General features: G+C 61.0%; 1 protein-coding gene across 4 annotated transcripts in view; it reads right to left on the minus strand.

Moving 5' to 3' along the window:
- The window catches only part of SRC (SRC proto-oncogene, non-receptor tyrosine kinase), a 30,615-nt gene extending 18,686 nt beyond the window's left edge, over nt 1-11,929 (minus strand). For 2 of the 4 annotated variants that reach the window (XM_074843524.1, XM_074843521.1), the window contains exon 1: nt 11,824-11,909. The gene's annotated coding sequence lies outside the window, so the exon portion shown is untranslated. Of the gene's footprint in view, nt 1-97; nt 115-11,823 lie in introns of those variants that run through there. The other 2 variants (XM_074843523.1, XM_074843522.1) reach the window with 2 other exon arrangements.
- Between the last annotated feature and the right edge of the window lie 284 nt (nt 11,930-12,213).

The raw sequence follows: 12,213 nt of genomic DNA on the forward strand, positions 1-12,213 counted from the left end.
GCATTCCTGCCCCTCTGACCCGCGTCCCCGCCGTTTCTGCCCCCCCAAACTAACTGGCAACTTGGGATGTGAAAAAAGGCTCGACCCACTGCCCTACCTCCCCACGGCAGAGATGCTCTTGGAAAGACAACAGCAAGGGGAACCGCTGCTCTCCAACAGGTCCCACTCCGGCTGTTTTCCGCTGCTCCCTGATCGCTCAAGGATACAATGGCTGTGGTATCGCCAGGCTGATAGCAGGGCTGGCGGCGAAGGGGGAAGCGATCTTATCTTCTTTTCAAAGACACTAACAAAAGACACTGATTGGGAGCAGACAAAACACAGCAGTACGGCTTCTGCAAGGCAGAAGCAGAAACCTTGGGAAATGCCGCGACAGGCTGGGGCCCAACACCAGACACCGAGCCGTGGGGAAGAGACATCTCCAGCAAAACAAGCTCTGTCCTTGGGGCTGCTCAGGAGGTGGGTGGGTGCTGAGGGGCACCTCCAGCAAAGGGGATGGGGTGGGTGCTGGGGGAAAGGTGGGTGAAGGGCTGGGGCACCAGCACCCACCCGCTGCCGGAGGGAGCCAAGCCACGTCCCTGGCTTGCAAAGCCCCAGTGAGATTAATAACTGCAACTGTCTCACACCAGACTGAAAAATGAAGCGTGCAGGACGGCGGGCGAGACAAAGCAGCCTCACAGCACCCAGCCCACAGCAGCAGGCACCAGGGATGGGAAGGAGCAGAGAGCGGTGATCCCAAACCCACCCCAGCCCACTCCATCCCCCTTTGCGCAGAACCGACCCCCTCCCAGCAGGACCGGGGTCCAGCCGGGGCAGATCCACACAGAACAAACAGAAGCTGCCTCCGAGATGTGCTGTTAAAACCAGAGATCCCAGGTTGGAGGTGGGCAGGCAGCCGAGAGCCGAAGGGCACTTGGCCGTCCCCTGTGTCCCCCTGCACAGGCAGCACAAAGAGGCGGCAGCGCTGCCCCTGAGACGGTGGCACCCAGACAGTGGGGTCAGCACCCCAGCACCGCGCCACAGGCGATGAATTACTGCTTGGTCGGTGCTACCGTAGCCACTGCGAGGTGGTACCCAAACACCCCACACCCCGTCCCTCTCCCCGCATCGCCCCCTGCTCCCTCCCCGCATTTTGGTAGGAAATGCAGCCCCGGACACGCTCACACAGCAGTTTCCCCCTTGGTCTCAGGGGATGCTAATGGAGTTTTGCCTTTTCCCATGGCAAACATCACGGCTGGAACAGCCCCAGGTGCTCTGGCAAAAGCCTCGCTGCCCCAGCTCAGCCCACCATCACCTCCTGTCACCCAAATACAGCAGGTCACCCTGTCCCCCATGGAAAAAGCGATTCCTGTCCCCTGTCCCATGATATCAGGCTTTGCTCGGTACAAGGGGAGAACATAGACGCACGTCTCTGCCAGGCTCGGACCAGCCCTGCTGCAATGAGTCCCAAGGGCCAGTGAATAATGGGGAGCTGCTCCCCTGGCCCCGCAAACCAGAGTTTGATGCTGCAGACCCTCTCCCTGCCTGGCTGACGCAGTGAGGGCCTGGGTTGCGCCTCCAGCCCTTCTCCTCCGCAAGGACACTCGTTTCTCACCTGCACTGATTCCTAAACCAGAAGGAGAGGTGCAGAGATGCTCACTTTATCTCTCAGCTCCAATTCGGGGACCAGGGAAGCCACGGACAGCTGCCCCCATGCCTGCCCGAGACCCCCACTTCGCCCAGCGACTGCATGTCGAAGGCACCTGAGTTAAGGCACCCCAGCCCCCCCCCAGCTGACAGAACACTCTCCCAGATGACAGGAATCACTGGCGGAGGACAGGGGATGGCAGCACGGCTGCTGTGCAGGGGCCTGGCTACACAGCCCCCACGTATGTAAGTCCCAGCCCCTCCCATCTGACCCTGTCAACTCCCGTTAAATTTAAAACCATCTTAATTAAAGCTCCACAGCCCAAGCTAGCAGGGGCCAGTGGGTCACAAAAGGGGAAAGGATAATTAAATCTGCCATCCAAATTTATCCCCCCAAGCATGGGGGAGAGTCGTGGTCCAGAGCAATGCAAAATGCCTCCGAAAAGATTTGACAAAACAGGGAGTTTAGAAGACCAAAACAAACCCCTGAGAAACCCAAAAGCAGGTTCTGGATGTTAATATGGCCAAGAAACTGGGAAACACCAAACACACACACAGGGAGCTGTGCAGGGAGCTCGAGCTCTCCCCACTGTCGCAGGGCTGGCCCCTTGACAGGCAGATTTTGGCTGGCCAGGGCAACAAGCAGCAGCTCTGCCAACACCAGCAGCTGCACGCAGCTGCAGGCAGTGCCCCCCGCAGCACCCCGAAGCCGGGTAAGGACAGTTGGCACCCCACAAGCACCATCTTGTGTAAGGCTGGCAAGAAAAAGTCGCAAGCCTTATCTCCCCAAAAGAACGCAAGTGGCTGCTCGGAGCGAGCAGGACGTGTGGCAAGTTGTGCTGCTTGGTGCCAAGCTGCCAAGCGCTCGGTTTTAAGCCTTCTTCTCCCCCAAGGGATGGGAGAAGGGAAGGTGGCCATTGCCACGCTGTGTCACATCCCCATCACCGCACTGCAGCAGACCTGGGTACCGATGGGGCCATGTCTTTAGATCCCCTGGCGTGGGAATGTGGGAATCCTGGGCTGGCCCACGGCGATGCTCACCCACAGCCCCATGCACCAGGTCCCTGGGAGCAGGCAAAGCTGTGCGCACTCAAAGCTTCCACCGAGGCAGTGGGATTTTAATGTACATCACTAAGTGGCATGGACGGCTCTGGGGGGAGCTGGCAGCCACCTTTCCTGACCAGCCCGTGACTGAGCAAAGCTTGTGGGAGCTCCTGGCACACCACTCCCTGGCATTCCCCACGGAGCTGTGCTGTGTGGTGGGTTCTGGGAACTGCAGCCCCTTGCAAAGGGCTGCACGGGGAGCCGCTGCTGCAACAAGGGAGCGTGGGCAGCCAGCAGTGCCCCATCACCCCTTCTCACCCCTATACAGCAACAAAGCCACCCCAAAAATCAGGGCTCTTGCAGCTCTGCCAGCCCCACGCTCTGGTCCAAGGGAGAACCCCCAGGTCCAGGGTGCTGCTAGGAAGCATTTGGGGTCAGGGAAGAAACAAAAGTTGACTGAAGGGTCCTGGAGCCCCTGCTGTTCCCTGTTATCCATGCATGAGCACTTTGGGAGAGCTTTGGGATGGAGAAAAAACCCAGCCCAAGCCTGCTGCTTGCACACACAGAAGAAAGGGGAGCCACGGGGGAGAGGGGAGCACCTCACATCCCCCATCTCCTTCTGCACTGCAAGGGCATCCTGACAATTAGAGATGGGGAAAAAAAAAAGCTTTCTCACCATGAGGGTGGTCCAGTACAGGAACAGGGGCCAGAGAGGTGGTGGGATCTCCAGCAGGAGATGCTCAAAGCTGGCCAGGTGCCGTGCAGCCTGACCTCGCTGGCGCTGCTCCGCGTCGGAGCAGGGATGATGCCTACCAGTGCCACCCAGCCCGACTCAGCCTGCGCCTCCAGCATTCCCACCAGGACACCTGCCAAAGCCAGGAATTGCCCAACCAGCTCCAGCAAATGCTTTCCAAGGGCACACAAAGCCTTCGGCCTGTGTTAACCTGAAGCCGGCTTCTCCCAAGCAGGTGATGAGGGCACCACTCTCCTCCTGCCAAGTCCAGGAGAATGAAACAGAAAGGAAATGCTTCCAAGGGCAGGAGTGCCTGTGGGGCCGGGGAGCACCAATGTCAAGCTGGGCTGGCACTAGGAGCTGGAGCTCCCTGGCCACTGGGACTGCCTGGAGCCACAGGGTGATGCTTCCCCAAAACAGCCCTCTAGCTCAGCACTGGGGGTTCAATGCCCACCCTAAATGTACATTTTTAATACTAGCCCCCAGGCATGCTGGCATCCATGTGCTCCCACCCAATTCCCCAGCTTCCCATGGCCCATCACATCAACCTGTTCCCATCCTCCAGGCAAAGCACCAGGCCGAGGAGCCAGCCCCGCTGGAGGGGGAGATGGAGACGCCGTGACAAGAGCTGGCCTCTCAAGGAAGAGGGAGGATTTCTGTTCCCCATTTCTGCAGCACGTCTCCCAGTGCCGCCAGCCTCAGGCTCCAGGAAATGGAGTTTGCTTCTGCTTTCTGTAAAAGGACATCTGCCCCGGGTGCTCTCTGGGGACGGCTGTGGTGCAGCACCCAGCCCACCCCGTGCCCAGCTCCTGGGGAAGGGGCAGGTGGCAGTGAGAGGCTGATGTGACTCACGGGTGGCTCAGATCCAGCCAAAATGGTGCTGCCACCTGTGCGTGCCCCAGCTCGAGGGCTGCCGCACCCAACAGCACCCAGAGAGCCACAGCAATCTCACCCCCCCGGGTGAGGACAGCAGTGCAGGCATGCGGCAAACCTCCAGGGCTGGGGGAGGAAGGGGGCAAGGAACACGCAGGAGGCAGAAAAGCTCCGGATCTGAGCAAGTTACAACCACCCCTGGCCATGCTGGCGTCACTGCTAAAACATTTCCACTTTCAGAGAAACCAGCCCATCCAGTCCAGTGAGGAGAGGAGCTCCCCAGGGCTCCACTGGCCCTTGAGGGCTGGAGCTGCAGCCCCACCGGCCCTGCAGAGGGGTCCTACAGGACCCCATGGCAGGAAACCTCCCAGCAACCCTCCTGACACGGAACAGGAACTGAAACACTTGCTGGTAAACAAGGGAAGATGCAGGGAGGGTATGTGCACCCTCAACACAAACCCCGTGGGGCTGGGCATCGCCCTGCTCCTGGCTGGGAGCCACGGGGACTTGGCACGACACGTGCCGGGGTTCACTGCAACGGGAGGGTATGAAGGAGAAGCCAAGCAGAGGCCAAGGGTCATCCATCACCCATTTCCAACATTTCCCACTTTGCAGATCCCTGAACAGTTTCAAATGAATAAGCAGGATCCCACACAGCAAATTTATGCTGATTATCAGTTTATTTTCCCGGGTTACTATGGGATGCTGGGGCATGTGTGCGACGCAAGCCGTATGCTCTGGGGAACCGTGGGGCCACCAGCCCTAACGCACACATGCCACGGGGGCAGCAGGTGGCTGCAGGGCAAGGCTGGGTGACCAGGACCAGCCTCCAGCAATGTCCACTCGACTCCCGCTTTCACCTGGATGGGACCGGGAGCAGCGCCCACAGCAGTGGGCACAGCCCGGGACCGTGGGTCTGGTCTCAGCACCATCAGACCCCACTTTGCTGGTGGCAGAGCCGCGAGAGACGCTGGTCCCCACAGCCACTCCCATCTGCACCGCCAAAACAAAGCAACTCGCTCAGGATGCGTCAGAGGAAGCAGCCAGGGAGGGTCTTGAGGGGCAGACGGAGATCAGCCAGCCCCAGACAGCATTTCCATACCCAAAAAGCTGCGTCAGATTCCCCAGCCGCTCCTGGGGTGAGCGGGATGCTCAGCAGCTCTGCTGGAGCTGCTGGGAGAGGAGCCGGCCAGGAGGTGCAGCCCAGACGGTGCTCGCTATAAACAGCCTGAGCAGATGAAAAACAAAGAAAAACGCTGAGCTGGTGTCTTTTATCCCTGCTGCTCCTGGAGGGGAGAGCCGGGCTCCACACACCTCCCAGCCCTGCACCGCTCGCTGCAGCGGTGCTGGGGAGCGGAGACGGGCTATGGGCGAGGTGGATGGGGCCAGCCCTGAGCTGCGACACCAGCCAGTGGCGTGGGGCGAGCCACGCGTGGACCTTGTACCCTCCCATGGTATCTCTCCAGCCCTCGCTCGTGCTGCCCTTCCTACCCAAAATAACCACTCCGAGCCGGAGCTGCCCCCTCCCCGCTCTTGGGCAGAGCCCGCGGGGATGGGATGAAGGGACAAAGGACAAAGGGATGAAGGGCATCTCCTCTGCTTTCCATCACCTGTGGCTCGTGGCGGCTCCAGCACAGCCCACCCAGACCACGGCACGAGAGCTATCCCCATCCCCAAAGCACCAAGAAGAGCTCAGATTAGTGTACGTACACACACGTGTGTGCACATCCACACACAGCTGTGCACGCGTGCAGGCAGCCGCGGTGGGCAGGCAGCTGCCTGCAGCTGCCCCACGTGCTGCTCTCCTTGCCCAGCCCCAGGCACACACACCAGTCCCAGCACCCTGAGCCTTTCCACCCCACACACTTCCAAACTCAACTGCCCGTGATGTTGGAGCATGAAACTCATCCTGGTCGCAGTGACTGTTACAGCTACCCATGCACCCTTCCTCGTCCCACGACACCCTCCCTGCCCGGCGCAGCAGGGTGCTCACTGGCAGCTCCCCCCGGCTGTGCCAAGGCTTCCCGATCCCTTCCCCGGCACAGCAGGGCCCTGCCAACGCTCGCCCGATGGGCAGGGGAAGGAAAGGGCTCGGCCGAACAGGGAGTGACTCCAACAGCCTTTTTGTGTTGGTTTTTTTTTTTTTTCAGAAGTCACCAAGCACGCGCTTACACTCCAGGAGCATCCAGAACCCAGAATGGCATCGCTCGATGCCGCCGCCATCACAAAACCACCAAGTCGCGAGGGCTGGTTTTGGCTGGGGAAATCAGTGCCCAGCCGGGCCATGATCTGGGGAGGAAGCCATCAAAAACACCATCTGAGAGGCTGCGGATGGGTGAGTGAGGAAGGTGACAGCACTTCATGAAGATCAGACTGTATTTGCCTTGCCTAAGGAAGAGCTTTGTGCACGGGGCGTGCGTGGCGCAGGGCAGTGCAGCTGGGGCTGGTGAAGGAGCAGCAGGAGGGGGAAACTGAGGCTCGCACTCGGTGTAAAGCCTCACCAACCTCCGGTGGCAGCTTCCCAGGTGCTCCCGAGGGAAACTGAGGCATGCAATGCTCCTTACCAGGTGGGGAAGCAAGGTGGAGCAGTGAAACGCAGACACAGAGCTGCACCTCCAACCCCAAATTCCTGCTAAAGCGTGCCCCAAGGTGAGACATTTTGAGGACCAATTTAGCACTGACCCAACCCCATCACGCTGCCCCCAAACCGGGGCACAGCGTGGGAAGGGGGATGCTGCATGGGAAGAGGGCACGTGGCTCAGGACAAGCTGGACCTCACCCTTGGCAGATGGGGCAATGCAGCAGTGAGCTTTTACCCTCATTGTGCAGGTTTTTGGTGTCTGAGATTGCCAAACACTATCAGGAAGGATGGGAGCAGCCACGCTGGGTGGATGCTATTTTTGCAGCACGCAGTCAGGTTCTCCTCCATCCACCCAGCCCTAACACAGTGGGCTTGGGGCCAGCCAAAACCTCACGGTCACAGGAGCAAGACCACAACAGGTCAAGCATGGGATGGGGCTGGGAGGCTCCGGACTGGCCTCCGAGACTTGCAGCGTGGGGAAGGAAGTGCAGCACAGCCTGAGCCACCAGTGTTCCTGCATCACGTGTGGGCAGAGGTGCTGCCCCAGCAAGGCTGCTCGCCCTTCGCTGAGGGCCCCAAAGCCACCCCGGTGCCCTCCTGGTGCGGGCACCACGTGTGCCAGGCTGCATGCCTTGCCCAAACCTCCGCTGGTTCCCCAGCTGTGAGGCAAGCACAGGCTCGCTATGCACGTGCCCCATTTCTTATATTTTTGCCTTAAATGCTCGGGCAGTTCTGTTCCCCAGATTCCTCCAGACGAGCCCACCAATACTGCACACCAGCCTATGGATATTACGGATGCTGCTTCTCCACCGAGACCACCTGGAGCCAAGGGGCTCAAGAAGATTTCTTTAAGGTCTGAATTAAAATCAACAACCAGCCCCGCCTTGCCCAGCAGCTGATGCCCTGCAGCAGCCCTGCCAGCCCCCAGCCCTCCCAAACACCTCCCTGCTCCGCAGCGAGGGCAGCCAGGAGATCCGTAGCCTGCAGGGAAGTCAGTGCAAAGACGCAGATTTGCAGGTCCTGGTTCCTGGCCCAGGTTCAAACCACATTTGTTCCTGAAATCTGTTTCAGGGCTTTATTTTCAAAGCATGTGTGTGCAGAGGCATGTGCAAAGCAGCACCAGTTCCTACTGCAGCCAGGGCCAAGGTCGCCTGTGCCAACACAGGGCCAAGTTGGGGGTCTGGGTGCCCCTGAGCATCAACTGCAGCCCATGCTGATGGAGCCATGATCAGCCAATTAATTATATTATTTTTTTCCTTGCTAAGCACACAATATACTGGACCATTTCACAGCTTGCTGCCCATTTAAAAGATGAAGGACCAAAGCATTGCTATGCTCAGAAAAGGCCCACTTTAAAATAGCCCCGTGACACACTGCATATTTTTTGCTGATGAGCGGAAACCCCAGCAAGACACAAGCCCTGGGGGAGTTAGTCCGCACCACCCGCAGCTACAGGCAGTTGAAGAGAGGAGTTTGGACTGGAAACAGCGACAATCCGTGCTCCTGTCCCAGGAACAGCCATGCAAGGATGGTTATTTCCATCCAGAGGTCCAAGCTGCTCTCCAGGCATCGGATTAAAGGGATCTCTCCTGCACGGAGCAGCGTGGGGCCATGCCACTGTCTGCTGAGGCCGTTTCCCGCGGCCGGTGGGGTGGACGCATCTCCAGGCGGGCTCTGGGGCAAGACGCGGAGCACTGCAGAAGTGAGCTCTGAGGGGAAATTGTTCTGAGAGATAAAGGAGTAAGTTGGAAACCGAGCTGCAAAATAGACAGTACAGGAAACAATAGCGCTTCAGATAGGCTTTCAAATTTCCCCCAGCGATGCCAGGAGTACGGCGCTTTGCCCCAGTGATGCTCAGGGGGCTTTTTCCCCCCCTTAGACATGCTGGGAGGAAGCGCAGACTGTTTGCTTGCTCCTACCTTTTCTCTTTCAAGATGTTACAGGCATTTGCTGGTTATTAAAATGAGAGATTATGGACCAAGTCCTTCAGGTCTCATTAGATAAGAGTTTTAGCTCTGTGATGACTTCAAAGGCCAGGCGTGATCCTGGCACCAGTAGCAGGGAGAGGCAGACGCGATTTTGGAGGCACAGGAGCCCCACGGCCCACCCCCTCCCCGCCTCGGCGATCCTGGTGAAACAACTGCTGCTTCCTGGGAGCTGCCCACGCTGCTAAAGGCCATCCCCGCCTCAGGACTGCTGATGTCCCCTCCGTGCCACCAAGGCAGCAAAGGAGCCTCTTGTCTCTGCAGCAGAGCCTCCGCATAGGTCGGTCACCACAAGCCGCAGCTCATTCTTCGTCTCATTCCCCAGCTCCCTGGCCGGGGGCTGGAACGGCCCTTTCTGCCTCCCTGTGGTACCTCCATGATTTTTCCTCACTCTGGCACAAAGTCATTAAAGGGCAGAGCTATCGTTAGGGCATCTCCATCACACAGGGAGCACTGCAAGGCCACTAACGATCGAGACAGGGAACATTGGACTTCCCTTAGCTGCTGCTGCACCAGCCCATAAATAACCCCGTCTCCAAAAAAAAAAAAAAAAAAAATCCATCGGGCTGCGTTTTGGTGAGGCCATCGAGGTGAGGTGTTTGGAGGAGCCTCTGCCCTGCTGCTCCTGGGTCAAATCTTGGAATCAGGAACCGACCCTCGACCTTTCAAGCAAAGGTGCCCTTCTCTGCCAAAGGAGCGCTAACTGGCTAATGATTACAGAGCCACGGCTCCCCGGGGAGCGGGCACACGAGCCTCGTCTCAGACACCCAACGGCCAAGGTTTTGCTATGGGCTGGATCCTAAGCCAGCACGAAGTGGCGCAGAACAGCTGGCTTAGCACAGGGCAGCCCAGGATCCACCTCTCTGGCTGCAAAGGTGTCAGAAGCAGCCCCAGAGAGGAAATAACAAAAGGGATATTGCTTTCAAGTGCAAGACCACTGATGTCCCCCTGCACATCCCCATCCTCACGCCTCCCCGGACAGCCCTGCCAGCCCCCCGCCCTTGTTTGACCAACACGTGCTGCACGGGGGGTCCAGCCGTGTGTTGAGCTGATGGGTGCTGGGGGGGTCTCCAAGTCTGGCAGGGACAAACGGCTTCCCACCATTAACGGCTGGACCTTGGGAGGGTTGGTCACGACTCAGTTCTCCCACCCGTGCACAGGTCACTGCTGGCAGTGGGTATTTCCTTGGCTGCGAGGAGAGCAACAAAGCTCTCCAGCTCCCTCCTGCCATACACCTCCTCCTCCGGGAAGCACCAGCCGGAGAGAAAGAAGAAAAAAATCAAGTCTTTTGTTGTCACCTTCCCGCAGCTCAGTTTGCATACAGCACTGCTAGGTACGTGCTGTCCTGTCCCTGTCCCCGCTGCGTGGGCACTGCCAGCCCCAGGCAGGAGCTTCCCCCAGGAACCCTCTGGGCTCTGCACCCTCCACTGCCCCCATCTCCTCATGCCACGGGGTGGTGGGACCTGTCTTGGGGGACCCCCCCGGCTGCACTGGACAGTCACATCATGTCCCTTCCTTTGCGTTGCTCCTGGGGAGCCAGGAGGACAGGTGAGTCGGTGGCACACACAGGGTAGCACAACCCACTCCCTGCCACCTTTACCGATCGATGGCACTGGGACCAGGACCAGGACTGGGACCAGAGTCCCCTCCTGGCCCCAAGTCCAGGGGGCTGAGCCCTGGCACACGACAGCAGCCGCCGGGGCGAGGAAGGGCCAGGGGAGGAGCGTGCTGTGCCGGGCCAGCAAAACGCGGGGAGATGCGGCAGATCCCCACTCGTTTCCAGCAGGTCTCGCAGGAGGCTGCGCAGCTCCCCGAGACAACACTCAGCACCAGACAGGACCGCGCCAGGGTCAGCGCCACGAGATGCCACCCCCCCTCCAGCCCCGGTCCCCAGCGCACACAGCCCTGGTGGTGGGCCCCAGCCCCACAGGCTGCCCCCCACGCCCGTCCCAAACGGCACCCGGACGCAGCACAGCCTGCCCGAGCTCCTGCGCAGCCCCCCGGGCAGCGAGCAGGGGTCAGAGCCCCTCCTGACCCCAGTGTGGCTCAGGGCAAAACCCACGATGCTCCACCGTGGCTCCGGGGGCTGTGACAGTGGGGACCCGCCAGTGCCACCGCTCGCAGCCACGCGTGGGGGCTGCATCGCCCCGGCTGCATGGGGGAACTTCCCGGCTGGATAAAGCCTTGAATCAGGCAACCCGGGGCTCTGCAGCCCCCCAGCAGCCCGGAGCCGGCCCCGGCGAGGGGCAGAGCGAGGAGCCCGCCGGACCCAGCTCTCCAGGCCCACCCGGGCTGGACACCGGCCCCAGAATTACCAGTGAGCGAACACGACAAGGGAAGCGGATCAGGAGACATCAAAGCAGGGGGGCGATGAATATTTCATGTCCTGGCCTACATACGGCCCGGCTCTCCCCGCCCCGCGCTCCCGGGGGTCCCCCACAGCCCCTGATCACAACAAAGGGGAGTTGCAGGCAGGCGGGGCCGCCCCGCCGGACCCCACGGCCGCCCCGCCGGACCCTCAGCGTCCCCGGCCGGGCCCGTTTCTGCGCCGCTAGACAGCGGCATCCCCCGCCGGACCCACGGCTGACCCACCCCACCATCTGCACCCGCCGCTGGACCCGCAGCCGCCCCACCGAAACCCAGAGCCAGACGGCGAGCATCCCTGTCGGGACCCCTCGCCAGCTCACGGGGCTGCGGGCATCCCCCGCTGTCGGACCCCCCCCCACCGCTGCCCCACCGGAGTCTGGACATCCTCGGCTGGACCCACAGCCTCCGCGCCAAGCTGCCAGCACCCCCCGATCGGACCCACATCCAGCTCACCCGTCGGCGGGCACCCCTCCCGCCGCACCCCGCGGCCGGACCGCGAGCATCCCCCCACCCCACCCCGGACCCCGCGGCCGGACCACGAGCATCCCCTCCCGCCCCCGTCCCCGGACCCCATAGCGGGGCATCCCCCGCCGGCCCCACGGCCGCCGCCCGCTCACCTCCCGCCTGCGCCGGCCCCGCCGCTCGCCTCCAGCGCTCGGCCCCGGCTTTGTCTCCGCGCCGGGGGCGCGGCCGCCGCCCCCCGCCGCCGCCGCTCTGGGTGCCCGCACCGGGCCGGGCCGCGCCGGGCGCTCAGGGCTCCGCCGCCGGCAGCAGCATCGCGCAGCGCCGCGGATCCGGCGCGCTGCTGCCTCGCCCGCCCCCGCTCACCCCTTCTTCGGGGCGGGGGGGGGAACCCACGGGGAGGGGAAAAAAAAAAAAAAAAAAAAAAAAAAAGAGGAATATGGCAGCAAACCGGAAACGGCGGATGGGGGAAAAAAGCAGCAGCCCCTCCCCTCCGTGGTTTTTTTTTTAAGGGAGAAGGCTCCGGGCAGCCGGGCTCCGCGGGG

Source organism: Strix aluco, chromosome 17, assembly GCF_031877795.1.
Source record: "Strix aluco isolate bStrAlu1 chromosome 17, bStrAlu1.hap1, whole genome shotgun sequence".
NCBI lineage: Eukaryota > Metazoa > Chordata > Aves > Strigiformes > Strigidae > Strix > Strix aluco.